This window comes from Orcinus orca, chromosome 8, assembly GCF_937001465.1.
Source record: "Orcinus orca chromosome 8, mOrcOrc1.1, whole genome shotgun sequence".
NCBI classification, from domain to species: Eukaryota; Metazoa; Chordata; class Mammalia; order Artiodactyla; family Delphinidae; genus Orcinus; species Orcinus orca.
In genome coordinates this window covers 45,202,856-45,223,666 of record NC_064566.1, presented here as the reverse complement: position 1 = coordinate 45,223,666, position 20,811 = coordinate 45,202,856, and the positions used below count along the sequence as shown (strand labels likewise).

The following is a 20,811-nucleotide window of genomic DNA, read 5'->3' as shown; positions in this document are numbered from 1 at the left end:
AGGGACAAAAATGCGCAGGCAGCAGGAAATAAGATATGCTAAGGCCCTGAGATGGGAAAGAAAATGTGTTCCAGGAATGGAAAGCAGCATGGCTGAAGTACTGCAAATGAGAACGTGGCATGAAATGAGACTAGGGAGGTAGGCGGGAGGCATATTAATGCACAGCTTTTTGGTCATGGTAAAAAAGTTAGAAAGGGAAAAGGCTTAGATAAGGGCTGATGTGATCTGATTTATATTTTTGAAAGATTACTCTAGCTGCTATGGGGACAGTAGATTGGAGAGGGCCCCGTGGAAGCGGGGAGACCAGGTAAGAACTATTGCAGTCTTTCAGCTGAGAGATCTGATGTCATGACACTGGAGACGCATTTTGGATATAGAACAGGAAGATCAGATGTGGTAGGCAAGGAAGACTCCATGTATGACTTCCATGTTTCTGGCTTGAGAAACTGTGTGAATAGCAGTGCCATTAACAGAGATATGGACTGCAAGCAGAGAAGTTTTGGAGTTTGAGGGAGGAAATCCAGACTTGGGCATGTCTATTAGACATCCAAGTGGGTCAAGTAGGCAGTTGGAGAAATGAGGCTGGAGCTCGGAGAAGAGGTTGGGCTGAAGTCAGTTTAATCAGCGCTATCAGCACCTGGAGAATAATAAGACAGGAGGACACTTTCTATCTGCTTCCCTGGCAGCTTTGCACGAGAGCTAAGGACTTCCATGCTGCCTTGAGGAAAGAGGTTGGGGTGTGGGTCCCAGGATGCCCTTCTCATAGGAGCGAGGGCTCTTGGGTTCCTGCAGGATCAGGACCGTGCAGGAGTAGTGATTCAGTTGGGGCAGGGAACTTTCTCTTCTCCACTGGACAAGCCTTTCCTAGGATTGCTCTAAGTTCCATTGATTATTTTTTTGCTTTGCCCTGGAAACACTTTTTATGTAAGCCCTCTCAGAAAGTGACAAATCGTGGAAAAATCCTCTTGGATATGGATTCAGCAAAGGCAGAGATGGCATATCTTGCTCTGTGATGTGGAGGCCGTCCCCAAGGATGCGCCAGAGGCCAAAGAGCTGGAAAATGGATGCAGGTGGCCAGGCTGAGTCATTGCAACTCTCCACTCCTAAGAAACCATACCTAGCTTCACGTGATATGGAGGGAGGGCAGAGGGGGGGCACTCAGATGTGTCTGACAACCAAGGCAGGAAGGGAAGAATTGGACAAGGAGGAGAAATGTTATTTCTCTGGAGCGGGAGAACACAGTGTGCTTCTCCCACCAGGAGGAATTTTCCTGCCTAGGGCTCCATTCTCTCCCATGGCTGAGCTCTCTGGGATAGAACACTGTGACTTGACCCCAGGGAGCCTCCAGTGGAGGTTCCTGCTGCTATCATTCTTGACTTTATAGGACACAATTGGGGAAGCAGAGTCCTGCCCCTGTTCCCATATGCAGAGCTTCCTGAGCTACTTCTCCAGGGATGAAATGCCTGCTTCTGCTCCTCATTTCTTTGATTTATTTCTCCCCACTTCCCCCCCACCCTGGTCTCCTTTCTTACATCTTTATTTCCCAACTCTACCTCACAATGGAATGAAGTGGTGTGTAGGGCCTGACGCGGTTGGCCATAGCTGTAGAATGTTGATGGTAGGAACAGAAAGTGAGGAAAGAGCAGAGAAGCTTCTGTGCACCTTGACCCAAGAAGGTACCTCTCCAAGCTCCAAGGTTGCAATCCTCAGTAATCAAGGAGAAGGCACAGGGTGCAGATGAACTTCTGGTGGGCCAAGAGAAGAGGGGCAGCTGTCTCCATGGGCACATTTGCTACAAGACCACATTTTTCTTTTTCCATTTTTTTCTTTTTCTTTCTTTCTTTTTTCCCCTGTGTCCCGGTGCTTGAGGATAGAACCTGCTGGTACCGAAGACATGACGCCAAGGGGGCTGGAGCCCTTTCCCTCTACCTCCGTACATTACGCGGACCGGGACCGCACGCCCGATTCCCGCCAAGAAAAGGAGGGTAAGACCACTTTTAAGGTGGCTTGTTGACAGGACAGTTGTCAGGATTATAAAGAAGAGAGATTAATGGAAGCAATGTGGAAAGCACAAGCATCAATGAGGAGAGATGGTAGTCAACATGTCGCCCTGGCGGTCCTTCTTCCTCACTACCCTCTCCCATCCCCAGGTGCTTCTCCCTAAGGTTAAAAGCTATCCCCCTCTGGGGATGAGACAATGTAGGGAGCCAAGGCAATGGCTGTTGAAAATGCAGTCACAGAGGTCTCTCTGGGGCGCCTAGTGGCCCAGGAGTGGCGGACACAGGAACTCTGGATGCCTCCCCCTTTCTTTTTTCTCCACTCCTTATGAGTTTTATGGAGTTAGCACAACAACCCTGGACAAACACTCCAATGGCTTCTCATCTTTCTCAGAGTAAAATCCAAAGTTCTTATCACTAACCTAAGACCCTTCGTGACTTGGTCTCCCACTGCTTCTCCTACTACGTTCTCCCTGTTCACTCTATTCCAGCCACACTGGCCTCCTTGCTGTTCCTTGACGATGCCGGCACGTTATGCCTCAGGGTCTTTGCATTTGCTGTTCCCTCAGCTTGGAAAGCTTTTCTGAGACCTGTGTGGCTCACTCCCTCATTCAGGCTGCTGTTCAAATGCTACCTTAACAGAAAAGCTTTCTCCAGGCATCCTCCCTAAATCAGACACCTCCCTCAGTCACCTCTCCATCCCTTACCATGCTTAATTTTTCTTCATAGCTCTTTATCATCCTGTAACATATTACATATCTTTCTGTTTGTTTCTTGTCTGTCTTTCCCTGCATGAATGTAACTATTCACTACTGCATTCTCAAAGCCTAAAACAGCATCTGGCACATGTAGGAATTCAATAAATATTTGTTGGGTGAGTGAATGAATGACTAAATCTGATGGAAGTAGAGGTTTGGGTGACTCGCTAGCATTGACATGTAATCTGCACAGTGAATGTTTGTCACAGTTATCAACATTTTCTTCAAATTAAATCCATTTTCTAGTAATCTTGTCTCATCAGTGCAAGAGACCTCCTCAGTGTTGGGCCGAGAGCCAGGCTATTCCTGGAAAGATTTGCAGGACAGGCCAGCAGGGTGATGCTCGAGCTGGGCCCCTGAGGCCTGAGAAGAGGGCCAAAGCACTCCTGGGACTTTCATGATGATGTCACACTTATTTGAATTTCCATGGAAGGAAGCCTGGGCTATGTCCCTCTCTGTGGATGAAGTGGAGGGAAGGGATGTATTAGTCAGGGTTCTCCAGAGAAACAGAACCAACAGGACACACACACACACATGAGTTTATATATTATTTATCTATCTATCATCTATCTATCTATCTATCTATCATCTGTATATCGAGAGGTATCAGAAAGCTGTTTGGAGCACAGACAGGAGATGGGTAAGACTGGAAAGGGAGATGAGAGAGGTATAGATTTGAAGAAAGAGAAGTTGAAGGAGTGTCAGCTGAAGACCCCTGCCTCAGTAGAGTAGATGCAGAGGCTATCCTGAAAATGCTGAGGTTGGCAAAGGAAGTTTGGGGGGTTTGAAGGGAGAAGATAAGGGCAGCCTGTTGGCCAGAGAAGTGGGGAGACTCCTGGGCTGAATGAGGAGCTACAGGAAGGCTCCCTGGTAGATGGAGAGTGTGACTCACAGTGGGGTCAAACTTCCCCCGTAAGTAAGCCCCCTGAAGCCCTCGTTGGCAAAGGGTGTGGGGATCAGGGAACAGGGGACCAGGAGTCAAGAGAGCCAGAGGTTGCTGGCTGACGTGCACTGGGGGACCTGGGAGAGGTCCAGAGCCTGGAGGTTATCTGGGAGCTCCAGGGCAGGCTGGGCAGAAACAGGGAGATATGAGGTTGGACTGGAGGCTGCTCTCTCCAAGGGGGAGTCCACAGCCAGAGGAAGCGGCAGGGGTTCCTCATGGTGACCACGTCTTCAGGTCCTTGTAGATGCTCATCCCCGGTCTGCAACAGCCCTGCCCCTGATGTATCCTTGCAGTGGCAGCCCCAGGCTCTCCTCTTTCCCTGACCGCTCAGGTGGAGACAGTCATCTCCTTCTCAGCACTTCCAGCGCCTGGACTTGCTTCCTCACAGCACTTTTCAGGCTGGATTGAAGGTGACCCTATCCATCTCCTCCTCCCATTCTCCACATCCCCCAACCATGGGGCTGTGACTTCTTGAGGGGACAGGCTTAAGTCTTGCTCATTTGTGGAGCCCCTGAGCCTGGCACAGCTGGTCACAGCTCTCTGGGGTTGTTCAAATAACTATGTCCTGAAATGGGGCTCTCCTGACCATCGGTTTATGCCCAGGACCCCAAGTGAGAGTAAGCGGAGGGGCCGTGGTGGGAGGCTGGATGTCTCCTCTCCTTCACCCTTTGCTTTCCTTCTTCCCTCCCTCCTTCCCTCCCTCCCTCCCTCCTTCCTTTCCTTCCTTCCTTTTTAAACTTGAAGTATAGTTGCTTTACAATATTGTATTCGTTTCAGGTGTACAGTGTAGTGATTCAGTATTTTTACAGATAATACTCCGTTTAAAGTTATTACAAGATAATGGCTATAATTCCTGCGCTGTACAACCTATCCTTGTTGCTTATCTATTTTATACATATTCCCTCTTCTTTCTTTCCTCCTTCCTAACCCCGGCTCTTCCATATTCTGTTCTGGGGAAAAGTGATAGAACGATCCAGACCGGAGAGTAGGGTCAAATGTACAAGGTCCGAGCAGCCTCCAGCCCCCAGCACCCCAGCGCGTTCAAGCTCACACCTGCCTGCAGCGGGGCCCGAGGCTCGTCCAGGCGGCCGAGGGAGGGCAGCGCCACGCAGAGAAGCGGCAGCCCCAGCGACGGACGGCAGGGGGCGCCGCCAGGCCTGTCGCCCGGGCGCGTATACCGTCGCCTCCCAGCCTCCACCCCCAGGTGATTTCAGACTGGGTTTGGAGCAGTATCGCAGACGGGGTGCTTACGGCCGCAGCCACCTGAGGGCTTGCGCTGCCACTCCCCGGCTGTGTAATCCGGTGCTGCCTACAATCTTAGTTTTCATAGCTATAAAATGGGGATAGTATAAGACCATAAAATGTGAAAATATTCTCAAAGCGCTTTCACATCTGTCACTGTTAGAGGCTGGCTGTCCCTAAGACTTAAATTTCCCGATTTACAGCCTAATAACTTTTGCATCCATCAAACATGTTTGACAGAGCTAAGGGTGAAAAGTTCTCCTTGGGGTGGCCTGCTGCTCTGAGGACAGTAAGTTCTCCACCAACTACTGTAAACACTGTTGGCCTGACTCCTGCCTGGGCTTTTTATTACGTGGTGCCGGTGCAGTAGAGAGGGGATTGCGGGCAGCAAAAAGGAATGAAAAGTTGCTCCCCTGACCCTTTTCAAGAGTCCTTTGTTTAGTCAACAGGTATTTATTTATTTATTTATTTTTATTTTTTGGTACGCGGGCCTCTCACTGCTGTGACCTCTCCCCCTGCGGAGCACAGGCTCCGGACGCACAGGCCCAGCGGCCATGGCTCACGGGCCCAGCCGCTCCGCGGCATGTGGGATCTTCCCAGACCGGGGCACGAACCCGTGTCCCCTGCATCGGCAGGTGGACTCTCAACCACTGCGCCACCAGGGAAGCCCAACAGGTATTTATTGAGCACCTATTATTTGTCAGGCTGTTCCAGGGACTGGGGATACAGTGGTGAGCCAGATAGCATGGAAGTTCCGGACCTTTATTCACCTTTGAAGTCTTGACTAATCCTGCCCTAGATTAGTTTCAGGTTTGCCTAAACCAGGGACCAGAGGCCTCTGCCCCTCCACCCTTAATCCCAGCCCCTGCCCTCTGTTAATGACAGCCTTAGAGGAGCTCTGTTCCCCAGGGCAAAATGTCAGGCTCAGCAATGCCAAGGCTTCTGAAGGCCAGAGGTGACACCTCCTCCTGCCCATCTCCCCCCAACAGCTTCCTCGGGGATTTTTACCCTCATAAAGAATGGTGAGCTCTGGGCTCTGTCAGGCATGGGTTGTCCTCAGAGTCTGGCTGGCCTCAGCCAGAGCAAAGTGTGGCTGAGTTTGGGCTGCTTCCCTCTGCCCCTCCTCTACCACGCTCTCAGAGAACTCAGTCTCTCTCTAATTCCCCAGCCTCAACCCTGGGCGCCAGCTTGAGCCTTCCTGAAATTTCCCAGTTGCTGGTTGTCTCTGACTATGTCCAAGTTTGTAATCCCCAGGGTCCCGCTTTTGCTCAGAGCTCAGGAGCCCAGGTCTAGAGCACCTGAGAAGTGAAACCATGGCTGATGATCTCTGTGGATTCCCAAAGCACCCTGCTGGGGTGGAGGCAGCCCAGACCCCAGGATGGCACAGAAAGGCCTGGAGTCTTGTCTCCCTGCACCTACTTGTTTGCTGTGTAATGTAAGTCACTTTTTTTCTCTGGGCTCAGGTTACTTGTTTGTTCATCCATCCATCCAATAAGCCTTTTGACTACTCGCCGTCTCCTGGCACTGTTGGCTGAAGTCTCAGCCCCTTGGCATGGCGTTTAAGGCCCCTCACCGTCTGAGCCATCTAGGAGGGAGCTGGACGAGAGCTTTTGCTTCCTGAACTGCTCTAGTCTGCCCTGATTGCCCAGTCCTTCACACACCACACCTGGAGCCACAGCTGGTCTCCCGGGCCAGGGGCACACTCAGGGCACCTGAGTACAGAGAAGCTCTGTCTTTCCCAGCATTTCTTGGGAATTCTGGCTGCCTGGCGCTAAAAGACCTGAGGGTTTGGGGACGGTCTCTCGGTCCCTGAATTCAGGTCTAACCTTGGGGGTGGGGAGGGGCACAGAGAAGCAGGTTATAATGAGAACCAGCTGACCTGGAGAGGCTCAGTGGGGTAGGTCTCTGCATGGACAGCCCAGGGAAGAAAAGGAAAGGTGGGAGGAGAAGGAGTTCTGTAGGAGCCGAAACCAGGAGAGACCAGGAAGTGGTCCTGGGCAGGTTGACTTGACTCAGGACTGGGGACTTGAGTTTGCTGCTGCCTTGGTGGCCAGACTTTAGGGGAGAGACAGCCTGGACAAGTTGGGTGTGTGTCCCGTTCCGTTCACTTGACTGCAGTGCTTAGTTCAGGTTATGGCATGTCGCTCAAGAGACATCTATCAGAGTAAATTCCATGACGAACAAGAGCTTTGGGGAAGAGACTGGATCTGTTCCCATTGGACTTGCATCTGGGAAGATGAAGGCTTGAAGTTGCTGGGAGTCATTTTCCCTTAGCTGTGAAATCTGAAATTGAAGGCAACAAGGAGGAGCAGAGCAGAGGCAGAGCTCAGATGCCATCATTTGAGCCCCTTACGATGCTTTGCCTACAGCTGCCCATCCCTGGGGCTTTTTAGTTTCATGGGCCCTTTATTTGCTTGAACTAATTAGATCTGTGTGCGTATGTATGTGTGTTTTAATCACTTGCAACCAAAAAAGTCCTACACAATATAGAGCCCATGATAAAATTCATCTTTATAAAGACCAAAATGATGGGGAATGATTCTTCAAGAGATCATTAGAACTCAGTCCCACAGTGACTCAGTGGCTCATCAGCTGACGACTGCTGTCTTGTGCAGGGTCAGGTGAGGCCCCACGGATCCAGAGACCGGCAGCCTCGGGGCCTCAGGAGAGCTGTTTTATAGGTCCAAGTGAGGCAGGCCCAGAGCCTGTCCACCTGGACACCATTGCACCTGCCTTGTGCCACTTGTGTTACTGTCTGGCTACTGTCCACAGCCCAAAGTAAGTCTGCTCACATAGTCCCAGGGAAAAGGGATTAATCAGACACCAAGTCTGGGACTTAATCTCCTGGCAGGCACACCTGGGGAGGGGTTGTGTGCTTCTGAAGGTCCCACTTAGAAGCGCAGGCTGGGAGAGAAATTCTGTGTTCCTCTGATGTCCTTCATCACAGCAGTCATGGAGTTGTCACTCCTTCATTATGACTTAATCTTCTGACAGCTCTTCCCCAAATGGATTTCTGGGTCTTGACCTGGAAAAGTGGGACGTAGACAGGGAGCCAGGGCCTCTGGACTGCAGAGGTCTCCAAATGTAGCAGGTGCACATGAAGATGGGCTAGAACTGAATACTAGAACAGACTATGTAAAATTTTCAGTTTTCTGGATTTACACTCAGCAGAATTTAAGTTACCTCAAGAGTAAATAGTCTACAGTTCCCATTCAGAGGAGAACTTTGTTGCCTTCAACAATTTTTTTTTGCTGCCTGCATAAATGAGCCTCACTTTTATATGTTCCAATTTTCATATAACTTTCAATTGTGTAACTACACATTGATACCTTGAAACTGGTACTTCATCTATCAGCTGGGGGGATTTGTGTTCCCTTTTGGTGGCCACTTGCTACCTGCTGCTGCTAGGGGATGAAAGCCTGGGTCTCTACCTTGGGGTGGAGGTACAGGAAATGTGTATGGCAGAGTTGGTCTCATTTCCCACAATGTGCCAAGGGGACCCCAAATTCCCTGGATACCTGGGGCCTGGAGCTTGCCTGTTGACATCAGATTGATGAACAGGGTGGGTGCTTCCATCTCCCCTCTCCCCTCCTGTGGTCCTTGCATCTGGTGGGGGTGGGGAAGGAGTTCAGTGGCTGGTGGTTCTAGGTGATGGCAAAGGTGGTCTTCTGGCTGGAGATGGTGGAGATTTTGCCCATCTGTAGTAGCGGAGAAGATGAGGGTGGAGAAGGATGTTGGAATCACAGAATAGGAGCTACAGCCTGGGCCTCTCCAGGCCCCATGGAGCAACAGGGGGGATGCCCGTGAAGGCTTCTTGCACCTGCCAGGACCCAAAGCAGGCATAATGCGTGTGATTTTTTTGCACATGTAAAACTGATATGTTTAATTACCCCTTACATTATTGTTTTCCTGCGGAGACCCAGTTACAAAGATTATCACTAGAGGGCAGGAGAGACTTCAGTGAGAGAGCAGGCTTCCAGCCAGGGCCACCACTTCTCCCATAGACTGGGGCTGAGCTGCCTAAAGCTTTCCCATTCATACAGAAAATGAGAACGTGTATGACGCACTGGGGTAAACTGAAGGGGACTTGGGGACACATATTTGGGCTTAGTGGGAAAATGCATATCATTTTTTTCATGTTTTGAAATTATAGTAAGATACAAAGTAAAGGAAAATAGTAATACTGAATTTGTATAAAATTCTAAATAAAATTATTTCAAATATTTTACGATTAAACATGAGCTGCCTTCCACTAACATCTCTTTTTATATCTAATTTTAAACTGAAATGGAAACATGAAACTTCTGATCAAGATTTTTAATTATTTCTTTAAATTCTTGATAATCATCATTGACAAGAAAATTCATTCGTACAATCTGGAGATAAAACATTAAAAACAACTTTATAGCCACTAAAAAATTTATAGCAGTTGAAATTACATTTAAAGACTTTAAGCTTTTTCTCACCTTCCATTGACTAGTGCAGTGTTGAAATTTCTTGTGATAAGGCATTGGATTTAACATCCATCAAATCTCTTGGATTTGAGTGTACTGAAATAATGCTGAAGCATTAATTAGCAGAATACACACGCATTTTTAGAGAAGTCACCTTGCAGCCAGCCCGGATGTAACTAAAAAAAGTTCAGCTGCTGCAAAAGATAAGAAGCAGCCCATATACATAGAGTAACCATTGTCCTGATTAGTCCTGAAGGGTTCTGATTTATGTCTTCTGACCTGACATGACTATTCATAGCACCTCCTTTCACTCAAAGGAAACCGAAACCAAAAAACCAAACTGCATCAGTTTGGTGCTGATACATGTAACATGGACAGATCTCAGAAACATTAACCTGAGTGATAGAAGCCAGACACAGAAAAGTGCATGTTGTGTGATTGATTTCATTTATTTGAAATTCTAGAACAGGCACAACAAATTTGTAGTGATGGAAAGCAGATGAATAGTTGTCTGGGGCAGCGCTGAGGGTGACGTGGGAGATGACTGCAAAGGGCTAGGTAGGAAATGTAGGCAAGGTTTTCTATCTAGGTTGTGGCAGGGGTCACCCTGGTAGATCACCTACTTATACATCTGTCAAAACTCATAGTACTGTATAATAAAAATAGGTGCCTTTTATTGCATATAAATGATACTTATTAAGTGGATTTAAAAAAAGAACGTGTACCAGTTTGGACAATAAATTATATGGCTTCTGTACATATGCCTGAAGAGAGAGATTCAGGGCTGCCATCTGATGCTGGGCCCGCCAGGAGCTCCCTCCTGCTCTCCTTCCTCCGCCCCTGCCCCCTTGGTGGGCACTCTGTGGTCCCTGGGCACGTGGGACACACTCCTCTTGGTGCACAGCAGGCAGTGGCACGCTCTGCAGCTGGTGGCTGGGGGACGTGTGCAGGGGGTGGAGGCCCCGTTCTCTGGCTGGGGGAAGATCAGTGTCCTTGTGCCTAAGGGGGCTTGCTTGAAGGGGGCGGCCCTCCAAGGAGCTGTAGGCCAGGCTCTCCCCAGGAGTGACCAGCCCACGTGCTCCAGGTCCCCGAGCACGCTGGGGCTGCGGACATCACACCACTTTGCTGCACACCTGTGGCCCACTGGAGGCACGCCTACTAGAAAGCTTTGGCCTCGTGAGGGTGCCTATGCCAGTCCCTAAGGCTTACTCCTGAGGCTGGAGTCAGAAATGGGGAAGATCTGTGTAAAGGAAATAAACCAACGCCCACTTCTTGGCCCCAGGAAGAAGAAGAAGAATGAGAAGGGGAGGGAGGAGAGACAAGAGAGCAGTCAGACACTTGGGTCTTAAATCCCCTTTCTGGACTTTGGTCTAGAGCGGGTGTCGGCACACTTTTCTGTAAAGGGCTAGATACGTGTTTTAGGCTTTTGGGTTGTCCCATCTCTGTTGCAACCACTAAACTCTGCCCTGTCGTTTGAAAGCAGCCATGGACAACATGAAAGTGAATGACTGTGGTCGCATTCCAATACAACTTTATTTATGGACGCTGAAATTTGAATTCATGTAATTTTTATGTGTCACAAAATGTAATTCTTCTTTTGAGTTTTTCCAGCCATTTAAAAATGGAGAAAACATTCTTAGCTTACAGGCCTTACAAAACAGATGGTGGGCTGGAATTGGCTGGCTGGACACAGCTTGCCAGTTGCTGGTCTGGAGAGGTGTGTTTCGTATGGGGATCCTGAGGGTGCAGGGCTTCCGGAAAAGGGATGGCTTTTGGATTTCTGGCTTTCAACATAGTTAAAGAGGCCATGACCTTTAGCTTTACTGAGATGTTCTCTCAGCTCCTGTTTGTTTTGCACCTAAACCAGAAGTTCTCTCTCAGCCCCTGAAGAACTTTCCCCAACCATAATACACAAATGTTATTATTTGACTTTCAGTCATTTGATTTGGACTTTCAAATAAGTTTTCAGAAATCATCTGGCGTGACAAATTAAAATAAAAGAGGGCCATAAATTGACATAGAAATGTGTTAGGAACCAAAGGTTATGAGGAACCAAATTCTGTGTTTTGAGGTCTATACCAAGGTGTGTGTGGGGTGACTCCCTGAATAAAGTCCAGGGCGGGGGCCCCTTCAGGTACCATTATAGGGAACTAATTCGACACTGGACCAAGAGTCCACTGTAGTCACTGCCCCTCGCACCTAGAGTAGGCAGGCCAGGTAAGCAGCGTCCCTTTGGGAAGGGCCAGGTTAGGGCCTGTTTCTGGGCATGCGTGATACTTAACACCTGCATGCCTTTAGCTCCGCTTGCATTCACAGGCGTCCTCAGCCAGCTCCGCTTTGCTTCCTGCCTCCTCCTTCCTGGGCCCCACGTCTTACTCTCATTCTGCGCCCCTGGATCCTTTCTTTCCTTATTCCCTTTTCCTCCTCCTTGTCACTTGCACGGTCATTTGGGTTTTGTTCTCGGGCCTTTCCTGACATCAGGAGTTGGTGCCCCAGGGCGGTGCTGTGGCATAGCTCTTGTCCCTCCCCCACCCTGTCCCTTGGGGGGGGTCTCCTGCGCCCACTATTTGTGAATTATGTGAGAGAAAATGGCAGTTTGGCTCAGGAATAGTGAAGCTGGATAGCATCCCTGGCTCCCTTCACTTGCTCCTCCGTTGGAAGTCAGCCTACAGAGTCCTGCTCCCAGGACGGTGTGGCCATCGGTGGGCTGGCCGCCCTGACCTCTTCTTCCCGCCCTCCCTCTGTCCTTTGCGTCACTAATTATCTTCTCTGTATAGTTAATAGATTATAATTGTGGGTTCTCAGGCCTGCCTCCCCTCAGGGGCTGGTCTGGGCTGTGTGTGTCCCTCCAGGACCTAAAACAGGGCCAGGCCCAGAGTGGGCCTTGGTAATACTTGTTGGCTGGAATTTAATTGGCAGTTCGCTAGCGGGACCTATCCAGTCTGGCTGGAACCTGGGAGCTTGAGCCAGCCCCTGCTGCCTGTCCTCAAGGGACCTCAGTCACAGAGGATGCCTGTGGGTCACTTACTCCAGAACATTCTCCTGTGTCGACTAACAGGGCATCCAGGGGCGAGGAGGGTTGGGGACCTAGGAGGGAGCCCTGTAACACCACAGGGCAGGGAGGGATGCAGACGGGGACAAGGTCAAGGCTACAGAAAGGGACTTTGGCAGGAGCATTGCCATGGGGTGGGGGCAGAGAGAGAGGAAGCAGAGATCAGGGGGAGTGAGATCTGTGCCCCACACTTGGTCCTGCTTTTCCTGCTGGGGCCCTGCCCTGCTGGAGAGAGAAGCTGGTTGCCTCTCCCAGGGAGAATCAGGCCTCGCAGGCAGGAGTTTAAGAGCTCCGTCAGCATCCCCAGGATCTAATTATGGAAGCTGGGGACCCAGGCTCTTACCTCTGCTGTGGTCTGTTGAGAGGGAGTCTCAACTCTCAGGTTGCCTTTGCTGAGGGCTCTAGGGGATAACTGCTATGGGAAAGGGCAATTTTGGGCGGCAGGAAGGGGATTTCTCTGAGGCCCGGTATTTTGTGGATCGAGTGGAGGCACCTGGGAGGCTTTGGAAAATTGGTGGGTGGAACCACGCAGCTTGGCCCTCTGTGGCGCTGGCCTGAGCTGCGGCTGCTGCTTTCATCTTTAACGTGTTTGTTCTTTCCTTCACAAAGGACAATAAAAGGAGAGCTTCTAGCATCAGGCTCTGCATAGACACTGACAGGAAGCTCACAGCCTAGAGCGTGGAGGGGGATGGACGTGTCAGGTAATGTATGCTTTAATAAGGAACTGCACAGAACGACGAGGTGGGACTCAGGAGGCAGCGTCCAACTCTGCCCGGAGGTGGGGCTGGTGGGGACGCCTTCCGGGAGCAAATGGCACTTTTGCAGAAGTGGGTGGGGAGGTGGGAGGATGGTCATTTTCAACAGCATTTGCAAAGGAGTGGCTGTGAGAGAGAGCTCTCGTCCTTCCCTTCAGGCAGTCAGGACGCTTTGCCACAGTGCCTGGGAGGGGAATCCAGGATGTTCTTTTAGGAACTCCTAAGGGGTCCACCATGAGGGGTATGGTCAGCCCTGGAGTGGGGTCTGAAAGAGTTAAATACTGTTGGCCTCCACTAAAGCTTCCAGGAAGGAGACTGCTGGCTGCCAGCCCTGGGTGTGCATTCTATTCTTCCAGTCTAGGGGGGGCTCTGCAATCCCCCCACCCCTTCCTCTACCTCCCCTCAGCCCCAACTGCAGCCCCTAGAGAAAGCCTTGGAGTATGAGACTGAGGCTCAAAGCAAGGCCCCTGGGTGTGACAGCCGTGGTAGTGGCCGCCACCGGGTTAGACTGTGGGTGTCTGGTGGGTGTGGACCCACCAGACACCCACAATCTATTGTTTTTTAAATTATTATTAGATAAATAATTTATTTAATTAATATAAAAATGAAATTTATATTCATTTTTATTTTATATCAGAGTATGCTTGATTTATAATCTTCTGTTAGTTTCAGGTATGCAGCAAAGGGATTCAGTTATACAGATACATATATCCATTCTTTTTCAGATTCTTTTCCCACATAAGTTATTACAGAATATTGAATGGAGTGCCCTGTGCTGTACAGTAGGTCCTTGTTTATTATCTATTTTACATATAGTAGTGTGTATATGTTAAATCCCAGGCTCCTGATTTATCCCTCCCCATCCCCTCTCCCCTTTGGTAACTGTAAGTTTTCTCTTTATGTCTGTGAGTCTGTCTCTGTCTTGTGAATAGGTTCATTTGTATCATTTTTTTAGATTCTACATAGAAGTGATATCACATGGTATTTGTCTTTCTCTGTCTGACTTACTTCACTTAGCGTGATAATCTCTAGGTCCATCCATGTTGCAAATGGCAATATTTCATTCTTTCCAGCTTCCACTTAACACCCGAGTCTGCTCCGGTCTCATGGCTTCCAGTGTATTCACCAGGATATCCCCTGGGAACCTTGGTCCCCATTCAGGTGTTGGAGGAGCTTAATAGCATCAAGACTTGACTTTTCTTCCAGGAATGGGTGATTTGGGGATGTTGGCTCCCATGTTGGCAGAATGGAGACTGGACTTACTGAAGCTTGAGAAGTTTTAAAGAATGTTAGTAGCTGAAAATACTTCAGAGTCTTGCCCTGGACGTCTCAAATCGGGATATGCAACGCTGTGCCAAGTTAGGATAAATATGGACCATCTTCCTGGAGCATCAATTTGATGTGAATTATCTGTGGGCAATACCACTCCCACCCATGTTTATTAAAACAAATATACATATAGGAATAGAATGCAAACTTCGCATAAATATTTAAGAGAGTGGGGAGCCCTGACAGAAACCTTGAGTTTCAGAAACATATTCAGGCTCTCCTCCCAGACCCTTGGGATTTGCATTCTTTCCTCTGCTCTGCTCTGCTCACCCCTCCCGCCTTGCCTGCAGTCCTGGGGCCGTGACCGCGCTCCCATCAGTGATTCAGGGAAGAAGGATGCTCAGTCAACTTGCAAGACTGGGCATCTCCCAGCAACACATTCTTATTGTCTTAGAAGCACAGCTGCTGGCAAGTTCCTTGGTCATGTCTCAGTGATCTGTGTACCTGTTTCTTGGGCCTCTTTATGTCTGACCCAGTTCTTAGTCCAGATCTTGCTTCTTAATTAACTCAGGGGCTTGTGTAATAAGTGGCACACCCACATTGTGATGAGGCCTGTTCAGGCCTTATTCTCTTACGTTCTGGCTTGTTCTATGAGTTTCTAAGGATGTGGGTTGGGGAGGCAGGGAGAGCTGTTACCGGGTCTGCCCGATCTGGGCACCAGGATCTATGCAGTGACTGCCTGTTGGAAGCCACCAAGCCAAGGTGTCTTTCTATAACGGCAGGTGTCTTATCACCAAGGCCAGTAAATGGCTTTCCTTGGAACCCTAGAAAGACAATGACAGCACAAAGTTTAGTCTAGAAGGACTGAGCTGACACTGGGGGACGAGAACTATGGAAGTGGACTGAAGCAAATGGATATACACAGGAAATCACACAGAAGATGAAGGGTTCTTCAGTTATTGATGCTAATTCCTCTTCACTAGGGGACTATGACAACAACAGCCAGCTGTGGCTGAGGAATCATCCCTGTCCTGATTCTGTTAACATCCTCTCCTTTTGTTGTCTTACCCTGGTTTTAGTTCCTTTTTTATTTTTTAATTAGTTAATTATTTATTTTTGGTTGCCTTGAGTCTTTGTTGCCATGTGCGGGCTTTCTCTAGTTGCGGCGAGCGGGGGCTACTCTTCATTGCAGTGCGCAGCCTCCTCATTGCAGCGGCTTCTCTTGTTGTAGAGCACGGGCTCTAGGTGTGTGGGCTTCAGTAGTTGTAGCATGGGGGCTCAGTAGTTGTGGCTTGTGGACTCTAGAGCGCAGGCTCAGTAGTTGTGGTGCATCGGCTTAGTTGCTCTGCGGCATGTGGGATCTTCCCGGACCCATGTCCCCTGCATTGGCAGGCAGGTTCTTAACCACTGCGCCACCAGGGAAGCCCCTGGTTTTAGTTCTCAATCCTCATTTTTGTCTCAAGCTGTCTGCATACTGCTTTATCTACCCTGAAATGATTTACTTTCTGAAACTGGGATTTAGTGTCAAGAGTGGAAAATTCCCAGCCTTTCCACCAGCAGTTGCTCGAAGTTCGCAGTAAAGAAGCAAGTCTTCAGTGACTATGCTTTTGAGGAGGTATAATTTCATCCAGTGTGTCTGGCTCTGCATGGACTTCTCAAGATTCCAGTGACAGCCTTTGGGCCACGGAGTCAACATGACATGAAAACAGTCTCCTAGGGCTTCCCTGGTGGCGCAGTGGTTGAGAGTCCGCCTGCCGATGCAGGGGACACGGGTTCATGCCCCAGTCCGGGAAGATCCCACATGCCGTGGAGCGGCTGGGCCCGTGAGCCATGGTCACTGAGCCTGCGCGTCTGGAGCCTGTGCTCCGCAATGGGAGAGGCCACAACAGTGAGAGGCCCGCGTACTGCAAAACAAAACAAAACAAAACAAACCAGTCTCCTATATTTATCCAAAAAAAAAAAAAAGTGAAAACACTAATTCAAAAAGATATAGGCACCCCAATGTTCATAACAGCATTATTTACAGCAGCCAAGATATGGAAGCAACCTAAGTGCCCATTAACAGATGAATGGATAAAGAAGATGTGGTGTATATATACAATGGAATATTACTCAATCATAACAAAGAATGAAATTTTGCCACTTGCAACAACATGGATAGACTTGGAGGGCATTATGCTTAGTGAAATAAGTCAGACAGAGGAAGACAAATACGGTGTGATCTCACTTATATGTGGGATCTGAAAAAGAAAACAAACCAGTGAATAGAACAAAAAAAAGACTCATAGGTATAAAAGACAAACTAGTGATTACCAGTGGGGAGAGAGAAGGGGGAGGAGCAGGATAGGGGTAGAGGATTAAGAGGTACAAACTACGGTGTACAGAATAAATAAGCTACAAGGATATACTGTACACCACAGGGAATATAGCCAATATTTTATAATAACTGTAAATGGAATATAACCTTTAGAAATTGTGAATCACTATGTTGTATACCTGAAACTTATAAAATGTTGTGTATCAACTATACCGCAATTGAAAAAAAAAAAAGCAGGCCCCTAATGCCCTCTGGTTTACAACTTTGGATCTGAACCTTCCCTGACAGCCCCGCACACTGTGTTCTGGCTTGCTCCTGATCCCTCCTGTTCTCAATCTGGCATTTTTCATCTTTGGCCTCACTTTACCCTTTCTATCTGACAATTGGTCCATGCTGCTGGTTCTGCTCTGTTATTGCCACGTGGCTAAAAGCTCTCTTTCCAGCCTTGCTTCCGAAGTTCCCTGGTTCAGATCCCTCCAGGGAGCTTCTGCCAGCCTCACCCAGTTGAAGAGCAGGATCTAGATGCATCTTAGCGTCTCTGTCAGCTTCCTTCTCTGCCTCACACTGGGCCAGGCCACCAGCACGGGCTGTTGATAAGGGTGGATGCTGACTGCCAAAGGCTCCTTACTGCCCAGTCATTGATTCCCACCCTCTGGTCTCCTACCATTAAGCATCTTCCATCTGCAGCCACTGGGGTTTTGGTGTCTAACCATTTCATGACCACATGCATGGGGTACACATTTACATTACCCCCCTGAGAGCACCCTTTTGGTAATTAATAGTCCTCACATTTGTTCAGTGACATATGGTCAAAAGAGTACCTTAGTATAGTCACATATATTGTCTCATGTCCATACCTCTTTCTGTTTTCTTTTGCCGAAACTACACTGACACATCATAATCACCCAGGGTCCATGTGCCTTAATTTCTTCCATTCTTTCTATGGCTTGAAAGCTCATTTCTTTTTAGAGCTGAATAATATTCTATTGTCTGGATGTACCACAGTATATTTGTCCAGTAGGCTACTGAAGGACATCTTGGTTGCTTCCAAGTTTTGGCATTTATGAATAAAGCTGCTATAAACATTTGTACGCAGGTTTCTGTGTGGACATGTTTTCAGATCATGTGGGAAAATACCAAGGAGCACAATTGTTGGGTTGTGTGGTAAGAGTGTGTTTAATTTTGTAGGAATTTGCAAACTGTCTTCCAAAGTGGCTATACTACTTTGCATTCTCATCAGCAGTGAATTAGAGTTCCTGTTGCTCCACAACCTCATCAGCATTTAGTGTTGTCAGTATTCTGAATTTTGGCCATTCTAATAGGCATGTAGTGGTATCTCATTGTCGTTTTAACTTGCATTTCCCTAATGACATATGATGTTGAACATCTTTTCCTATGCTTATTTGCCATCTGTATATCTTCTTTGGTGAGGTGTCTGTTAGGGTCTTTTGCTCATTTTTTAATTGGTTCATTTTCTTATTGTTGAGTTTTAAGAGTTCTTTGTGTAGTTTGGATGACAGTCCTTTATCAGATGTATCTTTTCCAAATATTTTCTCCTAGTTTGGGGCTTGTTTACTCATTCTCTTATTAGCTCCACTTTTGTAGATAATAAATGCTACAAATTATTGAGAGCTTACCATACACAAGCACTGTGCTAAATACCCTACATATATTATCTCATAAAATTCCAATGACATGCCGTGTTTACTGAGGTTCTCTAAACTGTAAGTAGCAGAAACCAACTCTGGCTAGCTAAGTAAAGAAGAAATGTACTGAAAGGATAGTAGGGTATCTCATGGGATAGGAAGCAGAGCTGAACAATCAAAATTTGGAAGGGTAGAAACCCACGCTTGCCTACTTTTGTAGGCTCTTTAGAATGTGGGTTTGGGGGATAAATCTGGGCAGTCCTATTGGCTCCTAGCCCCTGCTATCTCTTTGTTCCAAATACCACATTCCTTTGAGGGAGAATCTGATTGGGTCAGGTATCTATCCTTGGGCCAATCAGGTTGAAGGGACTTGCATTACAGGCATGGCCACTGGGGTCCCTTGCCTTTGTATCAGGGCTGTTCTCAGAGAAAGGGAATCACTGTGAACTAGTTAGCCACCAAAAGGGCATCTACTGCAAGCAAATAGTTGTATCAGTCAAGGTCCTGGCACTCAAAAGTGGGTCATTGAAGTGCATTAATAAGGGGATTAAGAGGGAAGAGTTTAGGGAAAGCAGCAAGGTATGTTAGAGTATCCTGGGGCTCATGACAGTGGGGAGCTGTTCCGTGCCAGGCCTGAAGAGGAAGGAGGAAGTAGTGGTTTTGAAACCTGTGGAGAAAGCTATAGGGAGAAGGCTGCCTGAAAATTAGCTGTGGTTTTGGGGAGAAGGTCACAACCAACTCTCAGCAACCCAGCAGTGTGGGATCTAGGGAAATAAATATTAAGATTTCACTCTCCTCCCACCTGCCCATTTCTTGGACACAACCAGAGCCAGAGAGCAAAGGAGTCCCTTGATAAAGTTCTTTTTTAAAATTTTATTTATTTATTTATTTTTGGCTGCGTTGGGTCTTCGTTGTTGCGTGTGGGCTTTCTCTAGTTGCGGCGAGTGGGGGCTACTCTTCAATGCAGTGCACAGGCTTCTCATTGCAGTGGCTTCTCTTGTTGTGGAGCATGGGCTCTAGGTGTACGGGCTTCAGTAGTTGTGGCTCATGGGCTCAGTAGTTGGGGCGCACGGGCTTAGTCGCTCTGCGGCATGTAGGATCTTCCCGGACCAGGGCTTGAACCCGTGTCCCCTGCACTGGCAGACGGATTCTTAACCACTGCGCCACCAGGGAATTCCCCCTTGATACGGTTCTTATAGTCCAGCCTCCCCAGACTCCTCTACTCTTCTGTGTAGAGAAGAGTGGAGAGTGGATATGGAGGGGCAAATAGAAGACAGTCAACACAGTAATATAAATTTCAGTTCATGGATGAAGACTCTCAGGTTTGGAGGAGTTAGTGACAGGTTTAGATTCACACAGTTAATTCAGGGTCAGAGTTAGGGTTTGAACTCAGTCAGTCTGACTCCAGAACCTGTGCTTTTGACCACTGTGCTCTCAGATGAAGACTCTGGATTCAAACACTGGACACACCACACACAACTCAGGTGAGGACTTTATCTCTCTGGTCCCCTTGCAACATCACCTCTTAGCTGCAGCAGCAACAAGAGCTCATAGTCCAGCCCCCTCGCCCCCTCAGTGGTGCTGATAGACGTACACTTGCTGGTTTCCTTCAAGCAGGAAAGCCCGTCCTCCTGGGCTTTGCAGGGCTGTATGCTTTGGAATATCAGAGGCAGTCAAAGTAGAGTCCAAGCCTCTTGACACCATGCAAGCAGCTCCGCTCTCCTGTGGGTAGGAGTGTGATCAAAATTTAAATTGCACTCCAATTAAGTCTCTCCTCCCCTCTAAGTACTCAGGGGATCATTCTCAGGCTTGGACCATGTACTTGTGAGAGCTAATACCATTATCAGATGTCCATTCCTCTCACATAAATAGTCCCATTAGCACCTTGTCTGTCTGGTCTTACACTTTCCTGCCACTGCTTGGAGCTCCCCAGACAAACACATTTCTAATCAGGCATGCAGAGGAACATGTCATTAATGGCAATAATATTCACTGTATGGTTTCCTTTCCCATTATTTTATAGCTCTTTAACCTATTTAATAATAGGTAACATCTACGATATACTTGCTGTGTGCTAGGTACTATGCTGTTTTTACATGAACTGTCTCATTTCATATTGACAATAAGCCTAGGAGCTAGATAGGTACTATTTAATCCCCACTTTAAGATGAGGAACTGAAATTTATAGGGGTGAAGTATGGAGCTGTAAAGCGATAGAATTATTATTAAGTAGTGGATCCAAGATTTGAAGCCAGACAGCCTGGCTCCAGAGCCCACAGCACTTAAGCCATGATGACTCCTGTTCTGGATGCCCTGTATGCATAAAAGAGTGAACTTTAACCATCTTCCTCCACTTCAGAGGTGAAACTTTAATATAT

The 20,811-nt window shown here is 48.1% G+C and overlaps 1 non-coding gene across 1 annotated transcript; it reads right to left on the bottom strand.

The window, feature by feature from the left end:
• Nucleotides 1-1,850: 1,850 nt before the first annotated feature.
• Nucleotides 1,851-1,985, bottom strand: LOC117196391 (small nucleolar RNA SNORA57). The gene has a single exon (XR_004476554.1). It is a non-coding gene; the product is annotated as a small nucleolar RNA SNORA57 (small nucleolar RNA).
• Nucleotides 1,986-20,811: the final 18,826 nt, after the last annotated feature.